The following is a 21,280-nucleotide window of genomic DNA, read 5'->3' as shown; positions in this document are numbered from 1 at the left end:
TATTGACTTCCAGAAGGATAAATTACTTTCCGTTTTACATTCTATAAATGAAATTATATAGAATTACTACTTTGCCTCTTTTGCTTAGCATTACATTTGTAAGATTATATGCAATGAAAAATCACTCATTTTCATTGTTGTGTAGTATTTAACTGTGTGGATGTACCAAATTATGATCCTTTATCCCATTTATATGCATTTAAATAGTTCTAGACTTTGATTTGTATGAATGGTAGTTATATGGACATCTGGAACATGTCTTTTAGGAAACCCATGCATGTATTCTGTTAGATATTTGGGCTATGCGTATGTTCTGCTTTAGGAGATACTGATAGTTTGCCAAAGTGGTTCTATCGATTTTTGAAAGCAGGATGTGAGAGTTCAGTTGGTCCATATTCTCACTAACATTTAAATTTTTTTATCCTTCTATTTTAGCCATTCTGGTGTGTTTATAGAAATATTTTAATTTGAATATCTTGAAGTTTGATGGCATTAAACACTTTTTGATGATTATTTGTCATATTTGTGATGATTATTTGTCATATGAATATTCTCCTTTTTGAAGTGTTAAGACTTGCCCTTTTTCTACTGTACTACGTGTCCTTTTTTTTATTTATTTTATTTTTTTTAAAGATTTTATTAATTTATGATAGTCACACAGAGAGAGAGGCAGAGACATAGGCAGAGGGAGAAGCAGGCTCCATGCAGGGAGCCCGATGTGGGATTCGATCCCGGGTCTCCAGGATCGCGCCCTGGGCCAAAGGCAGGTGCCAAACCGCTGCGCCACCCAGGGATCCCTGTCCTTTTTCATTTTATATATACAATGAGTATCAAATCCTCTGTGATGGAGCTGGCTGATTCACAAGAGCCAACTGTTAAAGTGTCAGGAATTTTGAGAGCTGCTTGGTAGTTTGAAAATATGTCTTGGTAGAAGGTTTTACACCACATACACACTGGGAAACACTAAAACAAACAAAGAGACAAAAAAAAAAAAAACAGGAAAGTTAGTTGCTAAACATTTTCTGGCACACCACTGGATATTTCTGCTATATATTAAAACATGTGTTGGATTTTTCTTTAGTACTCTCCTAGAGGTGTCTTTGGATAGATATTCAAATTCTCAATTAGGTTTATTTCTTGTCTGATTAGGGCTTCTTGTGTCCTATTCCTATTTAAGAAATATTTAAAAAAGAGAGAAATCTTTGCCTTTGCCATGGTTGCTAAGATATTTTCCTATGGTTTCTCTAAAAGCTTTGTTGCTTAACCTTTTATACTTATTCTTCTTCAGGTTTTAAGGATATCATTCTATTGTTAAATTGTAAGGATATTGTTATTACCTTGTATTTAAGAGAGTTTGCTGGATAGCTTTTCATTAGAATAGTAATTTAATTACTCTGTGTATGTTTTAACTGTATCATAAAATTCATAAATAAATATGAAGAGACTGATGTTTGTTTAATAGTTTAATGTGGCTACTTATAAGCAATTTGTAGGATTTTATAAAATTTAGATACGTATTTATGTATTGTCTACTCTGTGTCACACACCACCATCAGTTATGTGGCCATCAGTTACAATTTTGAAATGAACATTCAGCAGCATAACAAGATCAAAATTTGACTTTAACTCTTAATGTATTCTGATAATTTATTTCCAGCATATATTAAGTGAAGCCTGCAAAATAAATAATCTACAGAATCATTAAAAAAAACTCAGAATTTAGTCTTAGCATTCAAATAAAATTAATAAAATGTACTTAGTTGTCTCCAAAATGTCATGTTTAATAAATTGCATAAACACATAACAGCCATGATAAAATATAGTCTAAAGGATTAACTACAGAATATTATGTACTACATTGAGATTTTATTTGCCTTGAGATTTATGTATAGACATGTATATGTATAAAGTTTTCCATGACACAGAAGTTCATCGCATACCTGTTTTGTGCTTGATAGGAATAATAGTGTAAAAATCAGTATTAAGTCTTCCTTAAGATTCGGAGTCAATTATGCAAATGTGTATATGCTTGCCACAGACTGTTTTGTTCTATTGTGCATGGTTTGAATTGCATGTTTTCTATTATGCATGGTTTGAATTGCATGTGAAGAAGTATTCATCTTGATTTAAATACCTTCAACTGTCTCCAGAATAGTTGAAATACTTAAGAAACGTAATGAAACATAATTGGATAATCACTTAAAATGGAAAGTTCGATAATTTCATATTCACGTACCCAATTTTGACCATTTAAAAAAAAAATCTCTAGGTCCATAATACAAGCCATCATTAACTTCGGAGTAACTCCTAAGCAATGGAAGTATGAAAGAAACCATATATATAATAGGTTGTTTTTAATAATTAGCAATCATTTAAAAATCTTTATAATAGTGAAAAATCTGATGAGAAAAATATAGGGCTTATTGGTTAAAATCCTTAAGGCTAAAAATGGTATTTTATTTACTTTCATATATTTGGAGAGTGTGGTGTTTGTATCTGTTTTTTTTAAGAAAGAGCTTTTTTTTTTTCTTCTTTTAGATCTGCTTGTCTATTTTAGATAGCCAAAGATGATGAAATATGGAGTGTGTGCTAATTAAAAGCTAATTAGGTGATTTTCACTTTTACTAAGTTACTGATCTATGTCGGGTAATTAGAGCAGGGGGAGCAGTGGTGAAACCAGAAAGGTATCTTGATGATTGGTACAAAGACTGTATGTAGCATTGATAGGTTTGATCCTCCACTAGCCATTTCAAATAGTTAAATAACAAGTTTATTAATGTTTACCTGTGAAATACAGCATGATTTACACAAATACTTCAGGATTTGATTTATGAAGGTATCCCTGAAGGTAAATGATAGTTAAAGGGAACAATGCGGTTGAGACATATCACAGACACAAGTAATTGATGCCAGTTAAATACTGGCACTTGACTTGTTTTTCACAGAGATTTCAGCGCTTGGGGGCAAAAGAGTTCAAAGATGTGTAATTAACATGCTACATGAAGGAAAGTGGTATAAACTAAAGAATTATACACATGTACATTGTTTTATTATGCATAGTCTGAACTCAAAATTAAAAGATTGAATAATACAATAAAATTATAATCTGAGAGCACGAACACCCTTTAAAAAGACCAAAAAGAGATAAAGTCTGAAAAAAATATATAACAAAAAAGCTTTGGTACATAGATGAAGAATGGACTTCAGGATAAAATGATTGGACACACGAAATAGTCTATTTTTTCTTTTATTTCTGTTGACCTATTCAGTGGTATATTTACTTCACTGAACTCTTAAAGTAACGTTAGAGTTCCCCTATGAAAAACAGAAATATTTTCTAGTTCCTGGCACAACATCTGGCAGTAGCAGATACCTGTAAATTTTTGCTATCTAGAAAAACAATTGTATATGAGCTAGACAGATTACTGGGTTTCTTTTGCTAAATCAAACATTTGTTTATCAAACACATTCCTTTTCCAACCATCTCTCTCTCCATCCTTTCTTTTCTCTCTCTTTCCTTCTTTCCATTAAAAAATTTAGGAAGAATTCACTCTGTGCTAAGAAAATGTCTAACTTATCTCACAATGGCAGAGCTGACAAAGTTTTTATCTTACTTATTTCACAGTTTAATGGGGAAAAAAGAATTAAACGTGCAAAATAAATCTCACCTTTGAAAAATGTCATGAAGGAAAATATTCTCAAATGTAGAATAATGAATACAGAAACTGATAATTAATCTAATAACTTTACATGAAAGATGAGTTCACTACATGAAGAAATGGAGATAGAAAGACAGTATAATGGGACTTCTAGATTCTGAATTAAGGAGGAGCTTGGAATGTCCAAAGAAATAAAAGAATGTTAGTGTAGCAGGGGCATAGTACGTAAAAAGGAGAGGGGCTTGAAATGAAGTAAGCTTTGTAGTCCATAACAAGTGTATTGGATTTCATTGTAAATGCCATTGGAAGCCACTGGATGCTTTTAAGCAAAAGTGTATGGTAATTGCATTTATGTTTTAAGATAAGTGCTTTATGGAGAATGAATTAGTGGGAAGTAAGACTAGAAGTGGAAAGAGCATTTAGGAGGAGACACTTGAAGATTTCCAAGAGAGAAAGATATGATGTCCTAGACCAGGATGGGACCACTGACGTGGATTTGCAATCTATTGGAGGCAGAATCAAAAGGACTTAATAATTGATTGAATGTAGAGGGTGAGAGAAAAAGAGACAACAAGCATGAGTCCTAGATTAGAGCAATTGATTATATAGCAAAAACATTCACAACTGAGTTGGTCAAGATGAAACTGGGAGACAGGCGCTAGTAAAAGAATCAATAACTCGGGACGCTTGGGTGGCTCAGTGGTTGAGCGTCTGCCTTTGGCTCAAGGCATTATCCCAGGACTCTGGGATCGAGTCCCACATTAGGCTTCCTGCATGAAACCTGCTTCTCCCTCTGTGTCTCTGCCTCTCTCTCTCTCTCTCTCTCTCTCATGAATAAATAAATAAAATGTTTTTTAAAGATTTATTTATTAAAAAAAAAGATTTATTTATTTATTTATTCATTCATTCATTCATTCATTCATGAGAGACAGAGAGAGAGAGGCAGAGACACAGGCAGAGGGAGAAGCAGGCTCCATGGCTGGCACCCAACGCGGGACTCGATCCTGGGACTCCAGGATCATGCCCTGGGCCAAAGGCAGGCACCAAACCGCTGATCCACCCAGGGATCCCCTAAATAAAATATTTTTTAAAAAAGAATCAATAACTGCATTTGGGATTGAGAATGTATTGTTTTACTTTCTTCTACTCAGGGTATGAATTTGGAGTTATTACTTTAGATAAAAACCAAATTAGAAGTGGGGAAGAAAGATTAAATACTAGACATTCCAGGGATTCATTCAAGCCAATGATCTAACAACCCAATTGTAGCTAATTGTTCTAGGTTGATATGTGTAAATACATGTATGAATTGACACTGCAAAGACATATGGTAACCATTGAGACCTCTGCATTCTACGGGTTGAGATTAAATCTATTTTTAATACAACAGACTTCAACAGTATTTGGGATTATAAAATGAGTCTACAGTGTGATCAGGGCAGTGACAAATGGAAAGGAGTAGCAATGGCTGGTATTCTTAAAGAAACAATTGGGGAAAAATAGGAAAAGTTTATTTTATTGAGCAAATAATTTCTAACCTTCACATGACCTTTCACAGTTGAACATAAGCACAAGTAAGAACAATATAGAAGGAGGAATTTACTAGAATAAGTGAAAATTGAAAGAGTTCTATAAACTTCTGTCATTACCATCATCGTCTCTAGAAAACCACATCTCAAAACGAGAGAATCTGATAGAAGAGAAATGAAAATGGACCATTTTTCCTCATTAACTTGCAAGGAAGTTTCTATACATTTGTATCTTCCTTTTTTGGCAAGGTTGAAAACATCGGCAATCAAAAATTTCCTGTCATTCCTCAAATCTGTTTGTGAAGGTGGGACAGCTGATTGCCTTGCAGTTGTGTTTGTAGCATGTCGTCCCTGATGCCTCATTTCATTTATTTAATAGCATAATTATATCATAATTTATATCTATCTGCACTATCATAAACTGACGTGTATTCTCACACATTCTATCTGAAATTTTGCCCATAAGAATTGTTTGCATTTACTTCAGACCATCCCACTCCATTTTTGTCCAGCATATCCCTAATTATAATCTTGAGAACAGCATATGAGATTAGCCATGATTAATAAATACAGAAAAACTTGGAATTTAATCAAATGGCTTCTCATTCAAAGATCTCCTTTTTTTTTACCCATAATAACCATAATTTGTGTCTGCAACAGAAGAATATGGTAATATTAAAACCCTAATTATCTCAGAATTCATTATATGCATATGATACCCTACGCGCAATCGTGTGAACGCTATACACATTGAATAAAAACCATACTTCAAATTTTGAATTTGAATCTTTCCCCAGGCTGATAATATGTAGCACAGTCCTCTCCCCTAATGCCAGGGAGTAGCAGTGAGCCACAGCTCCTGGTCTGTAATGCCAACACAAGAGTAAACAACTGATACACTGACAACCATTCTTAAGCCGCATGGCCAATCTATTTCACTTTCAGTACAGTATTCAATAAATTACATGAGACAATCAACATTATTAAAGGATTTTATCCAACTATAGACTAACGTAAGTGGTCTGGGCACATTTAAGTTGGGCTAAAACTAAGCTATAGTGGTCAGTAGGTTAGGTGTACAAGTGCGTTTCAACTTATGACATTTTTAATTTATGATAGGTTAATCAGGATATAACCCCATCATAAATCAAGGAAGTCTGTCTCGAAATTTTGATTTCAGAGTCAAATAAATAAGCTAAGCATGCTTATTTGAAATGTATTGTTACTTGTTATAATCATTCACTGATTAGTGAGTTTATTTCAATGTATAATTATTACAAAATTCAAATATACTATATTTAATAGAATGCACCCCAGAATATGAATTCATTTCAACTACGTCATCTTATTCCAATCTGGTGCGCTACAAAGAAAGATAATGTCATTATGAATACCTTGTTATCTCAAAATAAACTTAAGAGTAAGAGGTGCTTTATTTCTTCTGCTGTATTCAAAGAGGTCAATCTATTTTTAAGTTAAATCAATAAGTCTCCATTGTGTGCTTAGAGTAAGATCACGAGCATTTTGCTCATAAGTAAAGTGTCAAAAGAAACCACAATGTTATCATTAAGAATTTGACTTAGAAATTCTTCTGGTTTCCTACATTCTTGCTAAGTACTCTGGAATGGACAATAATCTGCACTATTGTAAAATGAATGGAATAAGATGGAGGATGGTGAAAGTCTGAGGAGACTGAGGAAAACCTATTATTATTCCAAAATATATAGCAACTTTAAAAGATACGGTAATTATTATTCTGTTGATACTCCTATTGTGCTGGATATTTATACTTATAGGAGATAATTGTGTGTGTGTGTGTGTCTGTGAGAGAGAGAGAAAGGGGGGGGAGAGAAATTACGAATGCTCTAAATATTTTGAAGCAGCATAAATGAGATCCACCTTCCCGTTACCCTTTCTGCCAACTTGAAAACGCCATTTCATAATATCTGAATCAATGAAGAAATCACAAGCTATGAACATCTATAATTTAGGAGTAATGCTAATTTTCTTTTTTGAGTGTAGATCTTTAAAATGAGCTTTTTTGCCCCTGCTGTAAAATCTGTAAAGTGCATTTACCTAAGGTAGACTATCCCTGAAAGTATTATATGAAAAATTTTAGCTAAGAGGGGCTTTTTATTTTGATAAGTCTCTGAAGCCAAGAAGTCGAGTTTCCTCTATTATAAGTGATAATACTTATAATCAACTAATATCTAATTCAAACAAAAATCTTTGTGAGGTTTGTTTCTAACCTGAAGAGGTTCTAACGTGTCTCTCTTTTTTAAATTTTTATTTATTTATGATAGTCACACAGAAAGAGAGAGAGGCAGAGACACAAGCAGGCTCCATGCACCAGGAGCCCGACGTGGGACCCGATCCGGGTCTCCAGGATCGCGCCCTGGGCCAAAGGCAGGCGCTAAACCGCTGCGCCTCCCAGGGATCCCCCTAGTGTGTCTCTTATTAATAGAATTGGGTTCCTGTGTTCATAGGATCTGTATGACTACCCAGATAGAAGTCTGTGATAGAGATGGGTTTCCTACAGCATAATAATTTTACAGTAAGTCTTTTCCAATAGCAGAGTAAACATGTTTATCCTTGTGAATATTGATTTTTTTCACATCATAGATTATTTTCAAAATTGATAATTATAACAGCATGTTTTATTATATTTAAGTATGCATTTATCTATTAACTGAATCATTAAAGTAAGATTCTTTACCTTAAATTATTCTAAAATAGAATTTTATTCATGGGATCCCTGGGTGGCACAGCGGTTTAGCGCCTGCCCTTGGCCCAGGGCGCGATCCTGGAGACTCGGGATCGAATTCCACGTCGGGCTCCCGGTGCATGGAGCCTGCATCTCCCTCTGCCTGTGTCTCTGCCCCTCTCTCTCTCTCTGTGACGTATCATTAAAAAAAAAAAAAAAAAAAATCTCTGCTAGCAGGAGCATATATTAAAAAAAAAAATAGCTGGAGGCTGGAACCTAATTCCACATTTAAAAAAAAAAAGAATTTTATTCATGAATTTTCATAGTTCCTTAAAGATATCATTAAGTAAGGAAGTCAATTATTCTTCTAATGTAAATTTCAATCATGACAGGTAAAATGTTCTAGAAAAAGCTTGCCATGCAAAATTGTTTTGAATACTATGGCTAGAGCATTTGCCCATGCATGAAATAGAGATATAACTTCAATACTTTCAGGTCAAACCACAGCATCAGGAAAAGGTTGAATATAAATTAAGGATAAAATCCAATATATTTGGGTGGGACTACATTTTCTTCTTGAGAAATCATAGAAGGACACATTAATTATACTTGGTATGAAATTTCTCAAGTAAAACAGAAAATCCTGACTTTGCTAAGGACACACATAACCAAAGCACTGGCTTGTTCTATGTTTTATTTTAAACTTTTGGAAATAATTTTGATTAAGGGATTAAATAGCATTGTGCCTATTCTGAAGGATATATGATGGAGAAAGGATTTTATGAGGGACCAGGTATGTAAGAATATTCATTCTTCAAAAAAAAAAGTAAAACAAAACAAAACAAACAAAAAATTCATTCTTTAACATGTTCAATGCAGACTTCTTGAAGGTAAAGTGTGCACCACCCAGTGCCAATCACTGGGCTGCTGACCAAATAAGAGCTCATTTTGGGATCCCTGGGTGGCGCAGCGGTTTGGCGCCTGCCTTTGGCCCAGGGCACGATCCTGGAGACCCAGGATCGAATCCCACGTCGGGCTCCCGGTGCATGGAGCCTGCCTGTGTCTCTGCCTCTCTTTCTCTCTCTCTCTCTCTCTCTCTCTCTGAGTGACTATCATAAATAAATTTTTTTAAAAATTTAAAAATTAAAAAAAATAAAAAAAAAAAAGAGCTCATTTTGGAACTCCCCAATTAGTGAAAGGGAAGGACATGTGGATACGTAAATTAGCCCGACAACACTAAGATTTGTTGAGCATGCATGATGTACCAGGAAATGTGCTAAATCCTTTACAATGATTATTTCTTTTAATCCTTACAGTATCCCCGAGAGAGGGACTGTTGCTTATTGCAGTAAAATTGAGATTAAGATATGAAACTTGCTCAAGGTTTCACAGCCAGAGAGGTGTACCAGAGACCATAGATCGTATTAGAAGGATATGAAACAAATGTTATAGGAGAGGCCAGGGTAATAATAAGTGGGAGTCAATGGGAGTGTCCTACCTCACAGATATAAAATTTGAGCTAGATCTTAAAGAGAGAATACGAGGTTTGCTAGTAGTGAAGACAGATAAGGGGAATGTTTCCATCTAATAAGATTTTCTAGAAGTATAGCCTTCTGGTCTTCATTTTATCATTTATAATATGTGATAGTGGAATAATCTGATTTCTAAGTTTTTTTGAGTTCTGGAATTTTAGGATGATGTTTTGTTTACATAAAAATAAAAGAGCCTTCTGAGTAAATGCTGAAACATCTGAGACTTTTGACAATATATCACTTACTCTCCAGAAAGAAGAAAGATTTCTTTTATCCTGCACATGGATAAAACATCATCTGTTTTCTTCAAAGATAGCTAGTTACATGTGGAACTTCTCCTCCCTTAAAAGAGATGGGAGAAAGTATGATATGACATATGGGGGGACAGCCTAGCCAGTCTGTAGTAGCTGATAATTAGGGTTCTGTATTCCATAAACCCAATTGCTTCTGGATAGGGCTCTCTTATCTTTTTTTTCTAGTTACTTTGGGAAAACTTAAGGTTTTAGACCTCAAAGGATTTCCTTTTGTTGTATGAGGAAAGCCAGGATATTCATAGCCCCTCTCCCTTCATAGAGAGGTGTTGCACAGTGCTGGGGGGTGACAGCCACTTAAACTCCCAGGAAAAGCCAATGGAGATGGGAAGATAGCAAAGGAAACACATACAAAATGGCCTTGATTGTACATAGTTTCTGAGAAGGGGAAACTGGACAGTCAAAAGGTAATACTTCTTTTTTTCATAGTCAGCATCAGTGACTTTAACTGAAACAAAAATGATTTTAAAATATTGCTAGCCAAGTGTGTTTCACTCATTCATTTGAAGCCCTGTGATCTTCCTAGAGAAAATAATCATGTAACTGAAGACACACACAATATTCTGATATAATTTTTAAAAGTTATCCTATGGAACTATACTCAACATACCCATGTGTTTTCATACACCAATAATTGAATTTGTGGTTTGAAATGACAAACCACATGTCATGCTGTCTTACTTCTACTATATTAAGCAGTTTTATTTCATCTATAAAAAAACAAGCAGTGGGATCCCTAGGTGGCGCAGCGGTTTGGCGCCTGCCTTCGGCCTAGGGCGCGATCCTGGAGACCCGGGATCGAATCCCACATCGGGCTCCCAGTGCATGGAGCCTGCTTCTCCCTCTGCCTGTGTCTCTGCCTCTCTCTCTCTCTCTCTCTGTGACTATCATAAATAAATAAAAAAAAATTAAAAAAAAAAAAAAAAAAAAAAAAAACAAGCAGTGAGAAATATTCAGGAAGCTCTTTTACAAATTTAAAGAAATAAAAATATTTATTGTCACGTTTTCATTTAAATGCTCAAATTTTCAGAGAAGAGTGACAAAATTGTCTTCTTACCCATAAACGCTGTCCTTTCTGATTTCTGTACTATATTACGATATTTTTCTTCTAAAATTAGGATATAGGAGGGAAAGAAAAGATGAATAAGCAATACATTTATTAGTATTTAGTAACATGTAATACAAGGAATCCAGAATGACGATCAAAAATCACAAAAGGAAGAGTCAGCCACAGGTTTCTGGTGAGTTATTCAAGTGAGTGCAGTACTCCCACAATCATCTCTGTCCAGGTTGAACTGTTGTGAAGGGCAATTAATTCCATTTCCCACTTTTAGTTTTTCTTATGTTAAATTTAGAAGGCAGCCTGCCAGCTATGATTAAGATTTTCTCAGAAAATAGTTTCTAGAACCTAATATAAGACTGTTAAAACCACTGTGTAAGCATAATGGTTTAGATCAGTTGTATGCAACTTCTGTGTGCACATTTCCCAAAGCAAGCTTATGAAAGCACACATTTCCAGGTACCCATACCATCCAAGGTGTCCGATTTGGTAAGATCTAGAGTAAAGCCTCGGAAGTGAAATTTTCATCAAGCGTCCCAAGAGGATTCTGACACAGATTTGCTTTTAGGACACCGTTTGGGAAATTGTTTTGGAGCAGAATGAAGAACAAAGTGTATTTTTATATGTAAGCACAATGGGAAGGAAACAAGGAATTTAAAACGTGAAGGAGGAAAAGGGGACTCTCATATTGTACATAGTTAAAAGTCTGTGATTCTCAGATAATCATAACTTTTCCATATGTTACCAGCATGATAGCCTCCAAAGCTTATGCTGTCTTCACTATACCAAATGAAGCTTAAGGAGTGAGTGAGACGGGGAAAAAAGAAATTATTTAAGCAATAGCTCAGGGAGAAGCTAACGAGTTTTTGTTAGCTTCCAAAAAGGCAAGTGCCCATAGTATGGTCAGGAATAAGAAACGGGGGGGCGGGGGGGGAGAATAGACAAGAAAAAAGAAAAAGAATGTAATTGTTCGTGTAACCCATTGTGTGCATGTGTACACACACGTACCACAACATGCCACCTACCACAACATACCACTTACCACAGCACACTACAACCCTTCACCACCTGGAAGCTGATGGCTACAGTACAGTCTTCATTATGTCATGCTCCCAGAGGTTTTCCTAAATCCAATGTTATGTACTTTCTCTTTAACACTTTGCACGCATAATGCCAACAAATTCGGCTCCTTAGGAAGTGCTCACCTTGATCTTCAGAATATTTTATACAAAAAACACTTTTATTTATTTTTTTAAGACACTTTTATTTTGACCAAAGTTTCCATTTATATTCACATGGTGAGTTACATGTTGAGCTACTTAGCCAATGATCATGAGTCAATTATGGTTTATGGAAATTCACTTGGAATTGTCTATCTGAGAATTATGAAACTTTAAAAATTGTCACTTCCAATTGCCTGAATTTAGAATGGGGAAAACTGAGGCTTCTACTATTCTACTTCTCTTCTACTCGTCTTTTGAACTTGTAAACCTCTTCTTTGTAGAAATTTATTAACAAGTACCATTATATAATGCTTTCTCCAATAAATGAGAAACACACACACATACACTCACACACACCTTTTCATTTCTATTATCCATGGCAAAATTTTATCTTGGGTAGTATACTTACTTCCTGGTATCCTCTTTCCCCACATCCTCCTCTCTGCACTCTTATCTAGTAGTAGGTGTTAGAATATTGCTACTTGATGATTAATATTTTCTTTTTTTAATTTTTATTTATTTATGATAGTCACAGAGAGAGAGAGAGGCAGAGACATAGGCAGAGGGAGAAGCAGGCTCCATGCACCGGGAGCCCGACGTGGGATTCGATCCTGGGTCTCCAGGATCACGCCCTGGGCCAAAGGCAGGCACTAAACCGCTGCGCCACCCAGGGATCCCCCGATGATTAATATTTTCAATGAAAGAGATTAAAGTTGGAAATCTTGCAGAGCATTTGTATTTATATTTCTATTCTGAGATTTTGGAAATAGACACAAATTCTCAAGTTTCATTTGAAAAACGTTTTAATCATGGAATAAAGACAAGTGTATCTGAGATTATGGTCTTACTATTCAGTAATAAGAATACTCTTAACTATCTGATGGATGAAAACTAGTATTCTAACTCAACATATTTATAGTACAGAGTTTTACTTATTTCTTTACTGATCGCTATGCCAAATCCTGAACTCTGTTCCAGTTGTTTTACTCTGTAATGACTCTTAATCTTTCTACTAATTGGATTGGCTCATATGCCTTTTAGCCTGTCTTCCCTCAGATCCTCATAGCACACTTTTGGAAGCCTGACACTAACAGAGGTCATGTAAAATATTTTAGGTAACTGGTGGTGATATAATCCTGCATAGCCAAATTGAACAACACATAGAAAAAATGGAATTTACCTTCAATTACCATTTATGAAAATCTGGTTCATTGATGTTTACTTATAAAATACCTCCTCCAAATCCTTTATTTTTTTTTATTTATTTATGATAGTCACACAGAGAGAGAGGCAGAGACACAGGCAGAGGGAGAAGCAGGCTCCATGCACCAGGAGCCCGATGTGGGATTCGATCCCAGGTCTCCAGGATCGCGCCCTGGGCCAAAGGCAGGCGCCAAACTGCTGCACCACCCAGGGATCCCTCCAAATCCTTTAGTCTGAATACGGACAATCACCTTTTTACACCTTTCAATAGATTCTTCCTATCTGGATAGTTCACACCTAATTCTGATTAAATAAATTATCCATCTGTGAATTCTACGGGCTTAACTTTTAATACTTACCCTATATTCTTTCCAGCAGTCTCCTCCCTGCTCCCAACATGTCAGAAACAAGTAATTTAGTTGCTATGACTTTTCCATTTGTCTAAAGGCAAACCTATCAACCTCTATAAACATGTGTGTTTTATCTTGCTCCCTGTTTGGTATACCATGGATATGTGGGAGAATCAAGATTAGACTTTTGTTGATCTGACTTCTTGATAATAAGGTGTTAGGAAAGCAATAAATGTATTGGAAAAAAAGAGCTTTAAATCATATTTAAGCTTACTAAAGCCTTTCAACAGAACATATTTAATTCTGGTAGTAATAAAATGGATGGGATTTCATTGTAAAGCGGAGCAGAATTCAGCATATACTATGTCAGCTTTACATGACAGATTATTAATAAACTGCCACTGTTACCACTTGATGCCAGTCTTTGGTGTTGGCATTTTTTTAAACTTGAAACTCAAATGTATTTTTTTAAAGTAATCTTATTTTGTGAACCAGTTTCTTCTTTTCAATACATTTTTTTCTCTTCTCTGTAGAATTATTGTGTGATTCAATTAATGGTTCCAATTTCATTATACTTATATGTTCTAAAAAACCCTAAGGCATTGTATGACTTCACATGGATCAACTTTGGTTATTTGTTTGTTTGTTTGTTTGTTTTCATTTGATGAAGGTGAAGACAAGGCAGAGTAAGAATTAAGAAAGAGGATGTACTTTCAACTTGGTACCTAACAAAAATGAGACATTTGGTAGAATTCATTTTCTCAACTAACTTTCCCCAGTATGTTTGCCTTTTTCTCTCTTTTCTTCTCCTATCCCTGTTCTAGATACACTTTTTTTAAATATTTTATTCATTTATTCATGAGAGACACAGAGAGAGAGGCAGAGACACAGGCAGAGGGAGAAGCAGGCTCCATGCAGGGAGCCCGACGCGGGACTCTATCCCGGGTCTCCGGGATGACGCCCTGGGCTGAAGGCGGCGCTAAACCGCTGAACCACCCAGGGATCCCCGATACACATTTTATATTGTCCATTAATTCAACAAAACACTTAAATATTTGTATGAAATAGTCATTTTGCTAGTGTTGGAAAAATAATAAGTAGTGGGCAAAGCCTACAGGAAATAGACAGTTCAAGAGAGCTTATAGGGTCTAAGGTTATCCTTTAGATACAGAGGGCCATTACCTGGAAAATTTTTTATGCTTTACAACTCCTTGTCACTCCATCAAAACTTTAGCTATCTATCAGAGAGAAGTTAAGAGTTACTTTAAAATAAGTTGCAATCAGTGGGTTAAAGGACATAGCATCTGATGATGGGGTAAAAAGTGTGTATAATGTCATAGAGAGGGCAAAGTGAATAGCAAAACATGCAGGTGATGCACTGAGTTTTATCTAAGTAGTGTATATTATCCTCATTGTCTTAATTGGACGGTTAATGTCAAACCTTTGGACAAAGCTAAAACTAAAGATTCATACCTAGTAAGGTACCCACTGGTATTTACTGGAAATAAAGGAATAAAGACCAGAAGAACAATAAAAAATGATCAATCAATGAAACTAAGAGCTGGTTTTTCAAAAAGATAAAACAGGCGTGTGTGGCTGGTTCCATCAGTAAAGCATATGACTATTAATCTTGGGGTCATGAGTTTGAGTCCCACATTGGGCATACAGATTACATACATAAATAAACATATATATATATATATATATCAGGGCACCTGGGTAGTATAGTCAGTTAAGCCTTTGACTCTTGGTTTCAGCTCAGGTCATGATCTCAAGGTCATGAGTGCAGAGTCTGCTTGAGATTCTCTCTCCTCCCACCTGTGGGCTCTCTCTCTTTCTCTCTCAAAACAAATCTTTAAAATGTACATGTATTTTTGAAAGATAAAACTCTCAAACCTTTAGCTACACTAAACAAGACAAAGAGATTTCAATAAATAAAATTAGAAACTAAAGGAGCCATTACAACTGACACTACAGGAATGCATGTGATCAGAAAATAACTTCCATATACAATTATATGCCACTAAATTGGATAACCTATAAGAAATGAATACATTTCTAGAAGCATACAACCTACCAAGAATGAATCAAAATGAATAAATAATATGAATAGGCACCAATGTGTTACACATTAATACTCCATAATGAACAGTGGGCACTGGCTCAAATGTCCCATACTGGTTTTTGCCTTTGAGTCATTCTACATGGTGTTCCTTCTGCCTTATAGGGTTTACCACTTCCCAGCAGTAGGCCTGGGCAAGTTTCTCAGGCTCATTGACCTCAACTATCTCCCATAGAGAATGGGAAACACATTGGTTGTGATGCTTACCTCATAAGGACATCAAGAGGATCAGATGATGTGTGAAAGCACTTTACAAACTGCCAAGTCCTCTGCCCATATGAGCTAATAGAATATAAAACAATGGATGCCAAGGAGTTAAGACAGGGAGGGAACTTATAAGATAGAAATAACTGCTGTGTGGAAATGGTAGACGTGATTTTTGCTCAACATTCTGGCAAGAGAAGCTTTATAAAAGTACAAATTAATTAATAGAGCAAATTGGGGTAAGGGATAGGGAAGAAGATAATTGAGAAGGGGAGGCCTGGATGTATTTGGATCCTCTGAAGTCTAGAGAGCGGAAAGTGTTTGTTTGTTATCCAGCAGACAATTCCTGCAAGCAAGCTGGAGCAATTTTTGCCTGACCCAGACAGATTCAAATCTGGCCTGTGCCATTTTGACATTAAGATTCAGTTTCCTCACCTGTAAAGTGGACATAATAATGGTACCAGCCTCAGAGCATTGTGGAGATGCTTTAATTCATTTATTTTTTTTGTCACTCAAAAAGATTTCTTAATAATACGGCATTGGACTATAACCAAAATATGAAATAAATATACACAGGTTTATATTGATATAAACAAATGAACAAATAGGGGAGAAAAGGCTAATTTTGCTTTAATAGAATTCCAGATAGGGGCACCTGGGTGGCTCAGTGGTTGAGTAACTGCCTTTGGCTCAGGTTGTGATCCTGGGGTCCTGGGATTGAGTTCTGCATCAGGCTCCCTAAGGGGAACTTGCTTCTCCCTCTGCATATGTTTCTGTATCTCTCATGAATAAATAAATAAAATCTTAAAAAAGAAAAAAAAAGAATTCCTAATAATAAACTCCTCACTTCAGGAGGTGAAGGAAAATCCTCCCCACCCCCTACCCCAAAGGTGGGGTAGATTTAGAGCACACTTCCAAACAACAGAGTGTAGAGAGGGAAACAGTGACTTGGGGCAGCAGACTGGCACACACAACTTTAACTGAGTGACAAGTCACTCAGTGATGAAAGTCAGCAGTAATGCTGTGTGAATCTCATGCACACCCAACTGAGATGGGATGGGAAGGCACAGAAGCGCTTCACCGCTGTGGTATTCTTTCCATAATTCCATATTCCCAGCCTACTCATCACAAAAATATCAGACAAACCCAAATTGAGGCTCCTGCAACAAAATAGCTGACCAGCACATCCCTTCAAAACTGTCAATCAAGGTCACGGAAAACAAGAATGAGAAGCTGTCCCAGACGAGAGGACATTGGGTAAGCCGGACAACTAAATGCAACATGGTGTCCTAGGTTGGATCTGCACAGGGAAAGGACATTAAAGGGGAAACTGGCAAAATCAAGTCTGGGGTTTAGCTAACGGAACTAAAACGACATTGTCTTCTTCATAACCACAGTCACGTGAGGTGATCACAATAGAACCTAAGTAGGGGGTATTACTGGAGCTGCCTGTGCCACCTCTGCAACTCTTCTGCAATTTTAAATTTATTTCAAAACAGTTTATTTGAAAGAAAATAAAAATAATCTTTCTTGGGAGCATCTGTTTATGGCTGTGATGGTACCGGGACTGGGGACCCAACAATAAGACAGATATGGTCCCTCATCTTGAATCTACAATGAGAAACGATCCAGAAACAGAAAAGAAACTGATATATAAAAAGGAATATTGGGGAGTCTAGGTGGCTCATTCAGTTAAGCACCTGACTTTGGCTCAGGTCATGATCTCAGGGTCCTGGGATCAAGCCCCACATTGGGCTCCCTGCTCAGTGGGGAATCTGCTGCTCCCTCTCCTTCTGCTCCTCCCCCCTACTCGTTTTCTCTCTCTCTCTCTCTCAAATAAATAAATAAATCTTTTTTAAAAATAAAATAGACTATTATTCAGCCATATGAGAAAAGGAAATCCTGCTATTTGCGACAACATGCATCAAGCTCAAAGGCATTATGCTAAGTGACAAAAGTCAGAGAAAGACAAATACCGTGTGATCTCATTTACATGTGGAATCATAAACAAAACAGCAACAAAAAAGAACTCCTTGAAACAGAGTGCATTGGTGTACTAGGAGTGGGGGGTGTACCAAGAGTACTAAGGGTGGGGGGAAGGGGAATGGGTGAAGGTAGTCAAAGAGTACAAACTTCTAGTTATAAGATGAATGGACTCTGGAAATCTCAAGTACAGCATGATGACTGTTGTTAACAATACAGCTGACCCTTGAACAACATGGGTTTGGACTGCAAGCATCCACCTATATGCAGGGTTTTTTTCTTTTTTTTTTTCTTTTTTTTTTTTTAATTTATTTATTTCTTTATTTATGATAGTCACAGAGAAAGAGAGAGAGAGAGGCAGAGACACAGACATAGAGGGAGAAGCAGGCTCCATGCACCGGGAGCCCGACGTGGGATTCGATCCCGGGTCTCCAGGATCGCGCCCCGGGCCAAAGGCAGGCGCTAAACCGCTGCGCCACCCAGGGATCCCGGTTTTTTTCTTAATAAATACAGTACAGGACTGTAAGTGTATTTTCTCTTCCTTATGATTTTCTTAGTAACATTTCTTTTCTCTAGCTTACTTTATTGTAAGGATACAGTATGTAATATACAAAATGTGTGTTTGGTTGACAGTTTATGTCATCAGTAAGGCTTCAGATCAATAGTAGATTGTTAGTGGTTTCCAAAGAGTCAAAAGTTTTAACTAACCTTACTAGAATAATCATTCTACAATAAGTAGGTAGATCAAATCGTTGCTTTGTACATCTTAAACTTATGCACTGTTATATGTCAATTATATTTTAATAAAGCTAGGAGAAGATAGGCTGGAAGACAACCTCCAAAGAAAAGAAAATATACAGATGGTGAATAAGCATCTGAAAAGAGGCTCACCATCACATCCTGGTGGGAATACAAAATGGTGCACTTTGAAAGACATTATGGCAGTTTGTTACAAGACTAAACATTCTCTTACTGTATGATTCAGCAGTCATGCTCCTTTGTATCTATCCAAGTGAGCTGAAAACTTATGTCCACACCAAACCTGTACAGGAATGTTTACCGCAGCTTTATTCACAATTACCAAAACATGGAAGCAACCACGATGTCCTTTAATAGGTGAATGGATAAACAAACCCTGGTATACCCATACAATGGAATATTATTTAGCAAGATATGAAGCCATGAATAGACATGGGGGGAAATTCAAACACATACTGCTAAGTGAAAGAAGCCAGTCTGAATAGACTTCTTCAACTGTATGATTCCAATTATGGGACATTCTGGAAAAGGAAACCTATGGAGACAATAGAAGGATGAGTGGTTGCCAGGGGTTTAGGGAGAGGGAGGAAGGGATGAGCAAGTGGAGCACAGGGAATTTTTAAGGCAGAGAGACTATCCGGTCTGATACTGTAATGGTGGATACATGTCACCGTGCCTTCCGCAAAACCCACAGACCGTACAGTGCATTGAGTGAATCCTAATGTAAATTATGAACTTTAGTTAATAATAATGCTTCAATATCAATTCACCAGTTATAACAAGTGTGCCACACAAATGAAAAATATTAATTATAGGTCTATCTGTGTGTGGGAAGTGAGGAAGATGAGGTACATGGGAACTCCATTTATTTAACAATTTTTCTATAAGCCTAAACTGCTCTTAAAGAGTCTATTAATTTAAAAAATTCAAAGATGAGAAAAAGATATACCATGAAAACAGAAAAAAAAAATGAACATAAGAAAAAAAATAACTAGGGAATACTCTGATGCTCTGAGAGAAGCAAGACAGGCAAACACTATCCCTGTCTTCATGTATCATTCATTCATCACCACTGTCTGCTCCAGGAACTGGACCTGAACTTGAGCTTACTGCCTGCAGGGATGAGGAAGGTTTCATGGAGGATCCCAAAGGACAAGTGGGATTCGGCAGATTAGGGGGTAGGTGCATAGTAGTAAATTCATCACAAGAAGGTCTGAAGGCTGGGAAGTTTCAGGAAGTGAGAACAGGAAGGAGTGTAGTGAGAGATGAGGCCGCTGAAATCAGAGACACCTTGATCTACAACCACATGAAGAAGCCTGAAATTTAACCACAGACAGGAGGAAGGAAGCCACCACAGGATTTCAAAAGAAGAATGATGTGTCCGTGATGAACCTTTTTTTTTTTTTTTTAAGATTTTATTTCCAAGTAATCTCTATACCCAGTTTGGGGCTCAAACTCACAATCCCAAAATCAAGAGTCTCATGCTCTAACAGTTGAGCCAGCCAAGTGCCCCGTAAGGTGCTTTTTTCGATCTAGAACTAATTTATATCTTTCCCTAACCCTTTCACAGTTGGCTTTTAATTTGTAGGACTGAAATATTGATGAGGATGTGACTTAAGGTCTAAATAACTTTCAACTCGTAAGACTCCATTATGCATAAATTGGACATAGCAAAATTAAAAATTTTTGTGATTCCAAATTGAACACCAATAAAAAATAGATTTATTATTTAAAAAAATTTTGTGATTCAAAGGGCATGATTTAAAAAGTAAAAAGATAACCCACAATGTAGAGAAAAAATTAGAAAATCATGTATCTGATAAGAAACATGTATCTAGAATATATAAAGAACTACTACAACTCAATTATAGAAAAGACTTCAATTAAAAAAAAAAAAAATCACAATCCAAGCTAGCAGAGATGATGACAACAAAGTGACCTGTAAATAAGAAAAGACATTTCAAGTTCAGACCCAGCATGATAACACAAGGAATGTAGGAAAGTGAGTAAACGGATTGAGGAGGATAAATAAGGGGAATGGGAGGAGTTCTATGTAAAAGGCATCTTTGGAAAACAAATAAAACCCAGCGTTTCTGAAGGGGCAAATGAACTGTTCTATTTTCTTATTTTCTCAAAGATGCAATAATAGACCTCAAGGGACACCTGGGTGGCTCAGTGGTTAAGCGTCTGCCTTTGGGTCAGGGTGTGATCCCAGGGTTCCAGAATCGAATTCCACATGGCGCTCCCAATGCGAGGAGCCTGCTTCTCCCTCTGCCTAGTCTCTGCCTCTCTCTGTGGTGTCTCATGAATAAATAAATTTTAAAAAAGAAAAGAAGAAAGAGCTCAGTTCATCCTGGGCCTGGCCCCAGGACCTCCTCAGGCTCAGCCCAAGCCCCGCACCCCCCACCCAGGCATCAGCACCTCCTGACCCCCCGGGTAGACACAATCCTGCTCCCGCGGCGGGGGTGGGGGTGGGGGTGGGGGTGGGGTGGGGGTGGGGGGCGAGGTCTCCTCTCCAGGCTGCAGGAGATGGGCGTGGAGGCGGGGAGGCCGGCTCCGGGACGCCGGGAAACGATCGCCCGGAGATTCCGCGGGTGACCTCCAGAGGGCGCTTGGCTCCACGCTGAGCTGCACCCCCCAA

The sequence above is a fragment of the Canis lupus genome, chromosome 26 (assembly GCF_011100685.1).
Source record: "Canis lupus familiaris isolate Mischka breed German Shepherd chromosome 26, alternate assembly UU_Cfam_GSD_1.0, whole genome shotgun sequence".
NCBI classification, from domain to species: domain Eukaryota; kingdom Metazoa; phylum Chordata; class Mammalia; order Carnivora; family Canidae; genus Canis; species Canis lupus.
Note: the sequence above shows the minus strand (reverse complement) of the source record.